This window comes from Chaetodon trifascialis, chromosome 23, assembly GCF_039877785.1.
Source record: "Chaetodon trifascialis isolate fChaTrf1 chromosome 23, fChaTrf1.hap1, whole genome shotgun sequence".
Taxonomy (NCBI): Eukaryota; Metazoa; Chordata; class Actinopteri; order Chaetodontiformes; family Chaetodontidae; genus Chaetodon; species Chaetodon trifascialis.
The window spans coordinates 4,876,564-4,889,964 of record NC_092078.1 but is presented as its reverse complement, the minus strand read 5'-3'; positions in this window follow the sequence as shown (position 1 = coordinate 4,889,964).

Here is a 13,401-nt window from a genome sequence, read left to right as displayed (position 1 = left end):
TTTCCCCTGTGTGTCCATTAATTGTTCAGCTAATTAGAGCTTCATCAGCAACACACTAGGAGGCACCATGTCACATCCTATTTGTATTTTCAGCAAATAGATCAACTACACTTAACTATTTAACATTTATGAATATTTCTAAAATGCGTTAATTAAATGTTCTAGTTCTGAGCATACTCATTGATTGCTCCAACAAAATCATTGAATACTTTTTCTGAGCTCATGTAAAGCTTGTTTTGGGGAAAATAGATCCTCAAAACTTAAAGGATGTATTTTTTTCCTGTATTAGAAACAAGCCCCCTCGGTTCACTCATTGCAAGGATGATTGTGATTGAGTGTTGTAGTGTGGTCTTAGCTACCTGTGGTACCTGACATCGCTTCTGCAGTGTCGTTAACAGCCATCAAAATTATCAGGAAAACACCTGCAATACAAGTAATAACATAGTCTGTTACATCTGAACGGGAAATACAGTAGCGGTCATCTGTTACATGCACAAATATGCATGTGTGTGCCTCTGTTTTGATTTTTCAGACTGTTTCTGTCTGATTGTTTTAAAGATGTTTGGACTCCTGGCTGGTCCTCCTTTGTCTAGTGACTGATTGAAAATAACCTGAAAACAATCAGCTGTTAAAGGCAACAAGCCAAAATGTTAAACGTCTATATTTGACTGACTGTAGTTCAAACATATACTCTGCCTAGTTTTTCTGACACTCTTTGAACCAGACTTGCAAAAACAAGCTATTTCAATGATTTGAAATGCACTTTATATCCATGTATTACAATATTTTTAATAAATCATTTCTCAACAAGCCGAGGATCCCAATCAGACCAAACCTCCACCAAATCTAATGCTTGATTTTATCATTTATATGGAAAATAAACACTTAATAAATGGTTTATCGCATATTATAATGCAGTTGTTACCAGATATCAGGACATTTTGAAGCAGTCATTTGTGTGTAATTCTAAAATGAAATTCCATAACACAAACAGAGGCCGTGACTTTAGTGATGATACCTGACATTGTTAATATTTAGTTTTTTGCAGGTGCATGTTGTTGCACTTGCTGCAGGCCATAAATATCCTTTAATATGAAGTCAAATGAACGTATATAGTTTACTTAAGTTAATTAAATTGCAAACATTTGATTTTTTCTCTGGTGTGTAAATTTGTGTCACTATATATCTCAGATGGTCTCAATAAAAGTAATATTCTCAGAATTTGGTGGGCAAAAGCTGTATGAAGTCATTTAACACATAAGAAGCATTGATGTTTCTCCTGATAATAAACAGACCGATGGTCACGCCTTTATAAAAACAGTGTACTATTAATGATGTGCAGATGACACATTTTCAATTCTCAGATAAAAAAGTAAGTTAAAACAGAATGCTTACACTTTTAGTTACTTTTATATTTTGAATAACAATGTGGAAACCTACAGAGTTTTTAATGTTGTTAGTTTTACCTGTAAAACAGACAGTTTCACGATCCATGGCTGCAAAGGTAGATGAAAGAGTTAGGACGCAGCATCACATTCTCTTTTTCACAAAATCAGAACATCAGATGATAATTGAAATCATTGGAAAGCAAATCAGTTTAAAATCTTCTTTGCTTTTTAGAAGAATGCCCACTGGTAACAAGCAGTGATTTCTGAAAAGTTAGAAATGCACCTCACCTGATGCGTCGCGTCCCCTGTGTCTCTGTGCCGTCCAGCCCTGCACTTTATGTGGACATGAGGCTTTAATGATTTATACCGTATGCAAAGCCACCGCGGCGTGTGATGGTGCCATTGACGTGGATTTGACTACAAGTCAAATTTCTGGCAGGATTAAGGAGGATTAAGGCGATACGGTCAAGTTAAACTGTATAAACCACTCCAGAGGTTAAAAAAATGATTTAAGATTAAGAGTTACTTTTTTTTGTCTCGGGTCAAAAGCATCAGTGACCACACAGCATAAACACACAAAAATCAGTAAAATCAGACATTGATTCAGACGTAAACGTGTTGTTTTTATGATTTTTTTTAATATATTTTTATACAAATGATTCATGATTGATCTCTTAAAGTCACAATACATACTGAACATAAATGTCCCCGAAACGCCGTTACAGTCGGAGTGATGTCCAAGTGTAAATGTTAACAACACCAGATGGATGTAAAATGTCATTTTATCAACATAAAAGCACAGACTTTCAACTTGAGCGAGCAGGTCAGGAAGTTCATTTATTGTATGTGGTTTCTCTTATTGTCCTACTGGAAATTCCCTTTGTGTCCCTAATTAAACAAATAATACAAAAATAAATAAACTTTTTTTAAATTTTTAACTTTTGCTAACATTGTGAGACTGGACTGATCTGCTGGACGACAATAAGATGCAACACATACAAAAGAGCATCTTCTGTGCTCCGCCTGTATGCAAATTCAAGTTCGTCAAGTTTGTTTTGCGCCTCAACCTTCAGTCCAATAGATGACAAGGCTATGGGACGGTAATCATGTCAGACCAGAGCGGCTCTTCCCTACACTCTTTCAGTACCAGGTAATCCATCAGGACCCGCTGCCTTTCTTATGTTCACCCATTTGCTGCCTTTTCAAATCAAATCTGATGTTTCAAACCTTTCATATAATTTGTTTTGCTGTTTAATTTCCCATCGCTATCATCCCCATGATTACCTGCAAATGATTGACTGCCTGAAGTTGTTCTGCTTGACAGTTTCTTTTTGTGTGACTAACTGGTGTGCTAACCCCACTGCTGTGAGAAGGTAATAAGGCGTCTTATAAAACAGGACACTATGAACTATGAGTACACAGCACATAAATGCACAGAAGTTAGATGAACATGAAACAATCAGTCTGAATTATACTACTTCTTTAACCCCGACCGGACTGAAGCAATATGGGCGCCTCTGCTTAACAATTAGCATCCTGTAACGAGAGAGAAAAATGTTTTTTAGAAAATGATTTTATTTAAATGAGCAAAGACCATTTAATACTGTGAAAATGACATTTTCCCGCTCAAAAATTTAATTGAAATGAATTTGTTGATTGAAGTTTTTAATCTTCTGAAAGGAATAGTTACTTTCTGGTGGGGAGATATAAGATAAGAATGACGTGACTCTCAAATCTGTATGCTAAACATGAAGCTAGCAGGTGGTTAGCTTAGCTTACTTTAGCACAAAGATTGTAAAGGGGAAACAGCTAGCCTGGCTATCAGCACCTCTGAAGTTCACTTATTAAAATGTTGTATCTCCTTTTTTAATTCAGACACAAAAAGGGAGTCTTGTTACTTTTAGACAGTCAGGCTAGCAGTTTCCCCCCATTTCCAGTCTTTGTGCTAAGCTAAGCTAACTGGCTGCAAGCTCAAATATTGAACTATACCTCTAAGTTTTTCATGAAGTTTGTATTTACCTGCAATGGCTGCTGATTTGTCTAAACTCAAAACTTTATCATAGTTGTTGGGGCAGTGGGTCTCTGATGACGGCTGACAATCAGTACTTGTTGTAGGGTGTCTGAGGTCGAGTTTGCCTTTTAATTAATGGGCTACACTCACCTCTCTTCTTGGGGACCACCAGCTGCTCACTTTGGAAGATCGTTCCATTTGTGTCACGTCGCCAGCTGAGATTTAAATCAGTCACCCCCTGAAGTTTTAGGCTTGTCTCTAACTGAGAGAAAACAACAAGCTTTCTTTCACTATCATGCTTTCCAGTTATACCTGCAGCCAAACCCCTTGGTTAATGTATCGCAATGTAATTTTAAAAAAAATTTATCTGACATAAACACATTATTGTCAATATGACCTTATCCATTATGTTTTTTTACCTCTTCCAGGAGTGCATCACTGACTCTGGAGTCAGTGAGATCCACATCAGAGCGCACCTTCATCCTTATTACCATCTTCTTTACTTTGAGATCTGCAGCATCCACACAGAATCACAGTGTTAGTGATCATTGATGTCATTGTACTCCACCTGAGTTACTGACCTTGTCAAATTCCACAGCTTTCTATAGTTACTACGGAAAGTATGCCCTTGTTTTCTAGATATGAATAAGAGTGATCAATGCTGCAGAGGGTGTTGCTCTTTCTTTTATTCATTTGCCTCTTCGGTTACTCACCACCCTGGCAGACAAACGTGGCTTTGTCGTGACAATTAGCATCAAGCCAGCGTCCCTGCTGTGCTGCAACAGAAGCACAGTTTCCCCCAATCTGCGCGCCGCTCAGCCAGTACCTGAAGGAGGTTTCTCTTCCATCCGACCACATCCAGGCATCACTGAACAGACCGAGCCACACTTTGGCACCCGTGCCCACTCCGGCTAAATTGGCGATGTCTGAATTATTAGTCTTGGTAATTACATAGGCCATGTCAGTGTGCTTCCTTCTGCACAGCTCTTGACTGTTCACGAAGGTTTGAGTTTGTGAGTAATGCACATACTTTTCCTCGGCTCCCTGCTGACCTGAAGAGACAAACAGGGAGATGGCAGCAAAGGAGAATTTCAGGTCTTTCCTCTGCAAAGCAAACAGGTTCAAGCAAGGGATTAGGAGTAAGACACAAGCAGCGAATTCACACAAATGATTCCTTTAGGTGGCTTTAAATTTACGTGCTCTGAAAGTAGAGGGACATGTATGCAAACAGGACGTCTGCTTACATCACACAGTGGTTTGCAGGGAGGAAAATTGTATGGAAATTTGAGGAAAATGTCTACTTTTGCATAATTTAATCTTGTTTGAATTGCTTTTGAAGCTGGTGATGTTAGTATTAATGAGCAGAGGTTCCCAACCTTTTTTGTCCCGTGGTGCGTAAAACCATTCAGTATTTACCTGAAAGCTCATGTAGGTTCCGATCAGTCATTAGTTAAACAACGAGTGATTTAAAAAAACATGGTGAACTGATAAAGTACAGCATGTTGAACCGCAAAACAGCACCCAGGATTGATTTGTCCCTTCTTCAGGCTAGGAGAGTGATTGCGCTGAAGTGGAAAAGTATGGACGGCCCTACGCCTGCAATGTGGTTACAGGAAATGGCGTCATGCTTGGCTATGGAAAAATTCACCTATGTGGCCAGAAGGAAACTTAATAAGTTCAGGGAAATGTGGGACAGCTTTATGCAATTCCTGGAAAGTGATCAGACTGGAATTAATGAATACTAATTATTATAAACTGTATGAATGAAATGTGACAACATCTGATACCTGATTGCAAATGCCTTTTCCGTAACTGGATTTGAAATACAGGGTTCAAACAGCATAGATTTTATTCAGGCTTCTGATTGGCCAAAATGGCTTTAGTGTTATGGTTATATCACCATCTGCTGGTTTGGCTTGGTCTCGACAGCACTTCAGTTGTGTTTTGCATTTCCATACGTGCTTGAGCGGAGAGGACGGCCACACTCTCATCCTCGTCCTGTGCATTGCTCTCTGTCTCTGTCTCTGTCTCCACCCCCTGCTCACTTGCTCCATGTCCTCAGACCTGTCCTCTGACATGCTGTTCCCACAGCACTTATACCAGCCTTTTTTCCCCTCAGTCAGTGCCAGATTGTCCAAGTTTTCCAGTCTCTGCCGGCTGTTACCCTTTACCCTTAAATTTTTAATTTAAATGTTTTTAAAGCTGATTTTTTTTATCACCTCACATCAGCTACAAAACAACACCACAGAGCATGTCATGTACTCACGGTCATAGCACACGACACCCTTTCCCTCGGTACACGGTATGTCATTCCACAAGGCCTTCTCAGACATCTCTGCACACCATTCACCCCCTGCGACGTTATTGGGTTCGCCGTCATTCCACATGGTGAAGTGTGCTCTGCCTCTGCCATCGGACCACATCCACCTGCGAGTCCCTCCTCTCTGCAGCCCGATCCAGCTGTACTTCACGTGACTGCCCAGCGTGTGGACCAGCCTGTTCTTGTCAACCATGTTGTTCACAGTGGCCAGGTCGGTGTACTTTACTCTGCAGAACCTCTGAGCCTCATGCCAGGTCAGGGAGTCTTCGACGAGGTGGTACGGCTGAGGTGCTTCAGGAGGTACTTTAATAAAATGAGAGGCAAACATACAAACTGCACCGGCAAAGAGAAGAACTGAAAAACCTACGTGACAGTCTCAAACCACCACCCAGTGGTGCACAAAAAGCCATCAGCAATAGAAATGGGAGGCCAGATAGCAAGAGTTATTGAATCTGAGTAAAGAAAGGTTGGTATATTGTTGAGGTTGAAGGACTTAACATCATAGGATGAATGCAACCAGTGTAGCAGACTCAGATAAGTGGAGTCCTTTACCCACTAGGGGAGTATCAGTGACAAACAGGGAGGTACAGATGCAGATATCAAAGGCCAGTCTTTTCACAGCTGAAGAACATCTGGTGCTCTAAAGGAACAAATGATAATAATCTTTAACTCAAACGACCGAGACCTGCAGAATGACAAAGGCCACAATCAGTGAAGTGCAAGCCTTCAAATGCTTAATATCCACCAGCCAGACAAGATCAGCAATAAGTGGACCAGAACAGAGACGAGAACTCTGGAGGTCTGTTGTCAATGGTCTACACTCCAGGAGGGGTGCCAGGCATAATTAAAGAGGCCAAAAGGTCCCTGAATATGCTGCTACACAAGCTGAGTGAGTTTTATTTTAATGGTAACTAAAACAAACTTCATTAGCATGAATCAATTCACACATGCAATGAACAGTTAATCAGCTGCCGTTTGGCTCATGACCAACCTTTCCACAAAGTCACTGCTACACAACCCCCCACCCTTTGATAATATTCAACATTTAATAATGAAAGCTGTAAAATTAATGTTTGTCCTGAATGGGTACTTACTCTGCTCAGCACTGGTTCTTTGAAGCAAAACTAGAATCCCTGTGAAAAAAGCAAATCATGTCAGCAGCCATGAAAGTCCAAACTGCTGCTCAGTAAGTCATTATTATAATAACAGTGTTTACCAGCGAAGGGGATAGCACTTTGCAGCCACACCATTTATCTGACAGGAGAATAAAAATGATACTTTATAAATCCAATAACTTCCAATAATCAAATCATTTAAGATTACATCACGTGGGTTATTCTATATTCCAGAGTATAGAATGATTTAAATTAGTAGTACATAGATTTTTAGCACAGACTTACCTCTCTTGTCAAGACCATGCAAACCCAACTCTGACAGGCAGCTTTGTGTGTTGGGAACACTGATGGAAATTTTTGTTTTACATAATGTGATGTAAAGTGAGGCCAGTAGTGATTAGGAAACACACGCAGATTTGGTTACCAGTGGTCCTTTGACATCAGGTGGTTGAACAAGCTTGTTTTGTTTCCCACCTTTTGTGTTATCAGCTGTGTTGCGTTGCCAATCCTACCGTTTGTAAATTCTAAAATATCCAGTTGAATTGAAAAATCGTCTTAGTGTGTAGGAATACCACAGTAAAATGACACTACATGTTGCTCCTATTAAGTGTGTACAATAATGTTATTTGATGCTATTGACATTGCTAAGCACCCACCAGAATATGGCCTTATTTAAAATAAAATGGAAAAACCAAGAAATAAAACCACAGCGCACAGGATGACTAACTGGATTAGTGAGGTTTGCTTTTCAAACATATTCATTTTATTCACAATTAGTATTTTGAATATTTTCATGGGCAAACAGACACGCCTCTGACCTTGGAGTGCATCCTTTCAGTGATCATAGTCAGACCAGTGCTTTAGCTACCTTTGGACAGAGCCAGGCTAGCTGTTTCCCCTCGCTTACAGTCACTGTGCTAAGCTAAGCTAACCGGCTGTGGGTTGCAGCTTCATATTTACTCTACAGACATGAGAGCGAAAGCTTCGGACCCCACTCAGGCGCGAGTGTGGCTTAACACATTTTCCCAAAATGTCACAGTATTTTTATGTACATGCAATGGTGTCACCATAATATCTTACATGAAAGTACAAAACACATTTGAAATCAGCTTTTTTAACAAAACTTTACACACGGTCAACTCTCTTCATCTTCAGTCCAGTCAGAGTAGCTGGACCTTCACCTTCCACCTGTGGCAAGCACCTGTAGGAGAGAAGACACACTCTGTACTCTGACTCCCCCTACAGGTAAAAACATGGAACAGCACGGTAGAAAATGCACATTTTAGGCTTAAGGCTCTCCATGTTGCCGTTACTTTTTGAGAATAAAAGACTAAAACATAGTTGTGTGTTTATCTGTCAATAGAAAAAGCACAAGTTAACAATAATTCAACTGTAATGGAATAGATTCCTATCTATGCATTGCATTTTTAGCCAAATTTTAGCCTCTCAGCCAATGCTTAGGTGTTGCTTCCACTAACATAAATATATATATAAAAAAAGACAACTTTATCATCTTTAAGAGATCGAAAATTATGCACAATAGCTGCAGTATCATTGTGGTGTTTCCTTGCACGAACAGTGGGAAGAATTCAAAAAGAAATCGGGATGAAAATCTGCCAAAGTCTTACTGTGCCATCTTTTTTTTGTGTGAAACTCGTCCTCCAGCTGATCTTCAAATCACTGATGCCCCTGTTCTTAAACTCAGCCTGCAGCTGGGAAGCATACACAAAAATTAGTCTTTACATTTATCACAACCTCAATAATTAGCAGCGCTGACAATGTCACAGACATCTGGTGATCAGAACTTGGACTTTCTATAAATGAAATGTTGTGCAAAAGTTAGTTTAAACATGGCTCCACATACACGTATGAGACAATATCTCCTCTCTCTCACCTGACTTAAGACTTGTTGCTGGATGACTGGATCGCTCATGTTAAAGTCAGTGGTGATCCTCACCACAGTCCTCTTCTTAAGGTCTGAAAAATGGTTGCTGATGTGATTGCCTTGTTGGCCTGCTTTAGGCAATTGATTGTAGCTACAAACAGCATCGCTACTATGTTTTATAAGGCATAAAGTGGGTTTTAAGGCTTATTTTCCATCCTTCAGTAGGCTATTGGCTCAGGTTCACAGTCCGTAACTAAAATTTTTTTACTTTCCAATCATGTAAAACGGAGAAAACCACTAACTCTTTGAAGAGTTTGAATGAGCATATCTCGGACAGAATTTGCTTGAATTGCTTTTGTGTAAATTTAAAAATGTAAATTAAAGCTCATATAAACTTGTATAACACTTACAGTAGCAGAGGAACATAGATTTGGTGTTGCAGGATCTTGTGCTCCATTTCCTGTGGTGAATATGGGCACAGTTTGGTTCTCCTACGCTGCCCAGTGCCCCCTGCCTCTGGTATCTGAACAAGGAGTTATTCCCATCAGACCACTTCCAGGGGTCTCCAAACAGCCCGATCCAGGCCAGCTTTTGCTCCGGCACCATGTTCTGGACTTCCTGGTTTTCAGTCTGTTTCCTCAGGCTTAGCAGGTCTGTGTGGTGCTTCCTGCAGTAGCGCTGAGCTTCGGTCCACTTCATTGGTGTTTCCACAAGAATCTTTGTTTCCGGCACACCGCCTCCTGTTACCAGAGAATAATGATGACGCACCAACACATCGTGGAAATATCCATTTGAAAAACCGCACTGCTGTGGTGAGAACTTAGCCTTGATGCATGGTAGATGCTCCACCAGGTGAGCTACCAGGTACCTCTGGAGAAAGATCTGACACCGAATACGAAAGCCTCTGGGACAATTCTTAGTATGGTGTTAATTCTAATTATTAGGAAAATATTTGTTCAACATTAATTTAAATGTCTAACTGGGCTTACATGTACACGTCTTACACATACAGCACATACTTACAAATGTGTATATTCCAATGGAAGGTATTTAATTCATTTGTCATTTAGTTCTTTAAAAGAAAAATAATTAACTTTTTGGTCTAACAACCTTGTGTACCTTGTTAATTGCCCCCATTGTGGGATAAATAAAGTCTATCTTATCTTAAAGACAAAGAGTGGCTGAGGCTATGAGGCTGCACTTAGATACAGTGGTGCTTTAAGCTAAATGCTATCATCAGCATGCTAACATGTTCACAGTGACAATGCTAACATGTTGATGCTAGCAAGGTGTAAACTTTAGCATGATCACCATCTCATTACATGGTAACATTTGTTAATTAGCACTAAACACAAAGCACAAAGGAGATATTAGTTTTACAAGTATGTAGTAATAGACAAAAGTGTGCTAGAAATTAAAATGTTGTCTCGATGATGGTACTAGATTAACAGTCAAGGGCTGACCAAATTAATATTCAAGCTCCCATAGAACCTTTAAACCATTCACAGTTCCTATTTGATAGTTTAAAATGTGCAGAAACAGGTTAGATATTCCTTGGAGACAACAGAAACCGGCTCATGTGAATGCATTGCAACTGATATTTTCCATAATATTACCATCAAAGCATAAGAAGTAGTGAAGTAAGTCACAGTCCAGGTCTTTCCATTCACCCGTGTGTCGTATGGCAGCGCAGTGCTGGACGCCCATCTGCTTGTTGGGTTCACCGACATCCCAGTTCCTGAACTCAGCTTTACCGTCTCCATAGTAATCCTCATCTGGCAGAGACCACCTCCACGTTATGACATCTTCGTATAACCCAATCCAAAAGTCATCAAAGTTATTCTCCATTTTATCAATGACCCTGTTCATGTCCTGAGCGCTGGGGATGGTGGCCAGGTCAAAGTACCTCTCTCTGCAGTAGGCCTGGGCTTCAAACCATGTTTTACGTTCACTGTGAATGAGAATGTAGTCCCGGCTGCAGGAAGGGAGGGCGCAGTAATCTGTCGGCAGAAAAAAAGATAATTTCACAGTAACTAGCCTGTTGCAAGCCTCTTCAATCATGCTTGACCAAATCACTAAAAGATCAAAGAGAACAATTTCAATCAATCAGCATTATGGTGGTAATTATAAAAGAGATAAATTAGCAATTTTCAATTCTAAATGGAAAATACACCATCAGCATGGAATCAGCCACCACCTCGCTAGCTTCAGCTGTGAGTATATGTATATGTAAAGCTCCATAATGTGTTTACCATGGGGCGGGGGCAGCTGAGTATCATTGTTTTGAGGATTTTCCCAAGTGCTGTAGACCTCCACCTCACACAGAGGCGGTTGTTTGTCAGGATGGACTACGGTCACGTAGCGACCCATAATTCCACCACAATCCAGAGTCACCAGAGAGTGTGAACGAGCAGAGGCGACCGAACAGCTGAAATAGAGAAAAGGAAACACAGAAGGTGGTTATTGTCAAACTTGATTTTAGGAGTTAAAAATATATGAGTAAAGTCACGAATGGGCCAAACTCCCAAGGTATGTGCTATAGTTTTTTAGACCATGTCCTCGAGGGTTTAGGGATGTATTTTATGTGATTTAGGTGCAAAACCTTGGGAGGCAGTTTGAGGGTTCATTCTCTCTCATAACAAGTTGGATAATTAGCAAGAATGACAACTTTTTCTGAAATGTCCTAGGAATTCCATACCAATCTTGCATTGCCCCTGTCTAAAGTTGTATTTTGTAGCTCAAAAAGACCTGAGTGCAGGACACCCCAGCGGCTTTTAATATCATCAAAGTTGATTCCAGAGACACGGAACAGGCAGTAACAAAAAATGTGAGAGCAGGCTGAAGAGTAATCCAAAAACCACAGGAGAAAATACAGATGACTAAACTGAAAATAGGGGTAACATGAGGAAAACAGGCAGGGGAGCACATAAGAAATGAACTGTGAACACAAACGACCTGACAGCTGAAGGGAAAACACAGGGAGGCTAATGAGCTAATGAAACACAGGTGAAACTGAAAACACACAAAGACAGGAAGTGAAGCAAAATATGGCACATGAGGAGTACCTCTTTCAACATAAAACTGTATATTTACCTTTTGTTGTCTACTCGGACCTCATTATAGCCATAGGTGCTATAGATGTGGTCCTTATCGTAGGCCAGCTGGATGAAAGTCACGTTGTAGGGAACCAACAGATCCACTGTCACCCACTGACTGGGTTTGTCCTTAGTTATGCTGCAGGTGGAAAACCGAACGCCGTCAATAACTTGGCTAGCTTGTCCTGCATCTTTCTGTCTTGAGGAAGACTGAAAAGCCACTCCTGTCACAGCCACGTTTTCTAGTGAGGAGAAAAGTGTCAAAAAAGATCAATAACATTTTTAAAAAAGACAACAACAACAACAACAACTGCACAATCAGCCATAACTTGCAGAAATGTTTTGCACGTGCCTCTTGTGTGTTTGTCCGGATACATTTAAAATTTATGTTTTTTTCTAAACACTTAAAGGACCAATGTGTAGGATTTACTGCCATCTAGTGATGAGGTTCCAGAATGCAACCAGCTACTAGGGCTATTATAGAAACATGGTGGTGCAAACAAAAACAGAACTAATCTAACTTTGGGGTGATTTTACACTAATGCAAACATGCTTATAAATATTATATTCCCTTTGCCAGATTCTGCCAATAGTTATCCATAAATCTTACGCACTGGTTCTTTAACGCCAGGCTAAAAAGCTGTGTTTTGCTGCCCTCTCTGATTGAAGATTTCAAGCCTGTTTCACCTGTGGTTGGCTGTGGTCAGGGTTAGCACATTTCTAACAGCAAAAGCAATATTGTGGGGTCCAGAGGTACACCTGTACATCACTGCAGCAAGGTCAGAAGTCAAACCACTGGACAGGATTTTCAGGAAGTGTGAAGTTTCATTGCTGCTGGTGTGGCGCTTACCAAGCACAGTGCCATACACCTGTACTTCACACAGAGTCAAATTCTTCTGTAGTCCAGGAACAACAACATGGACGTAGCGACCTTCCATGATTCCACACTGGAAGCTGTAGGTGTGCACTCCCTCTACAGCGGAGATGATGGCACACCTGACAGAAGGCGAAAGGACAAGTCACAATCAAAGTGGCTTGCCAGTGCTTATACTACTACAGCTAGTGTATCGTTCCTGCTAGCATCACCTCTGGTTGCTGGTGTCTTTCCTGAGGCCGATGCGGATCTCAGCACCGTCCAGCTCCATTGTACAGCAGTCTCTGACAGCGAGGAAGGACACAGCAGTTACGCGGTAGATACTCATCAGGTCCAGTTGCCACCAGGGGTTGTCTTGCAGGGGGATTGAGGAACATGTTTTGCTTGTATATTTCGACCCAGGGTATTCACCAATGGCAATAGGCGGACCATAAGTTGAATGTTGAGGAAATGTAATTATTCCTCTCACTGCCACATTATCTAGCAGTTGTGAAAAAAATGATTGAAAAGATTCGGTTACGGATTCACAACACCAGCCACAATTCGATAAACCAAAGTACTAGACAAATAAAAAAATTTGACCTGATGATCAGGGCATCAAGATCACAAAAGCCATGAATGTCTGCACTGAAACTGTAACTGTTGGATGGATTGTGATCATCCAACAGTTAGAGATGTTTGACTCTCACACACAAATGTAATGGTGGCGTTGG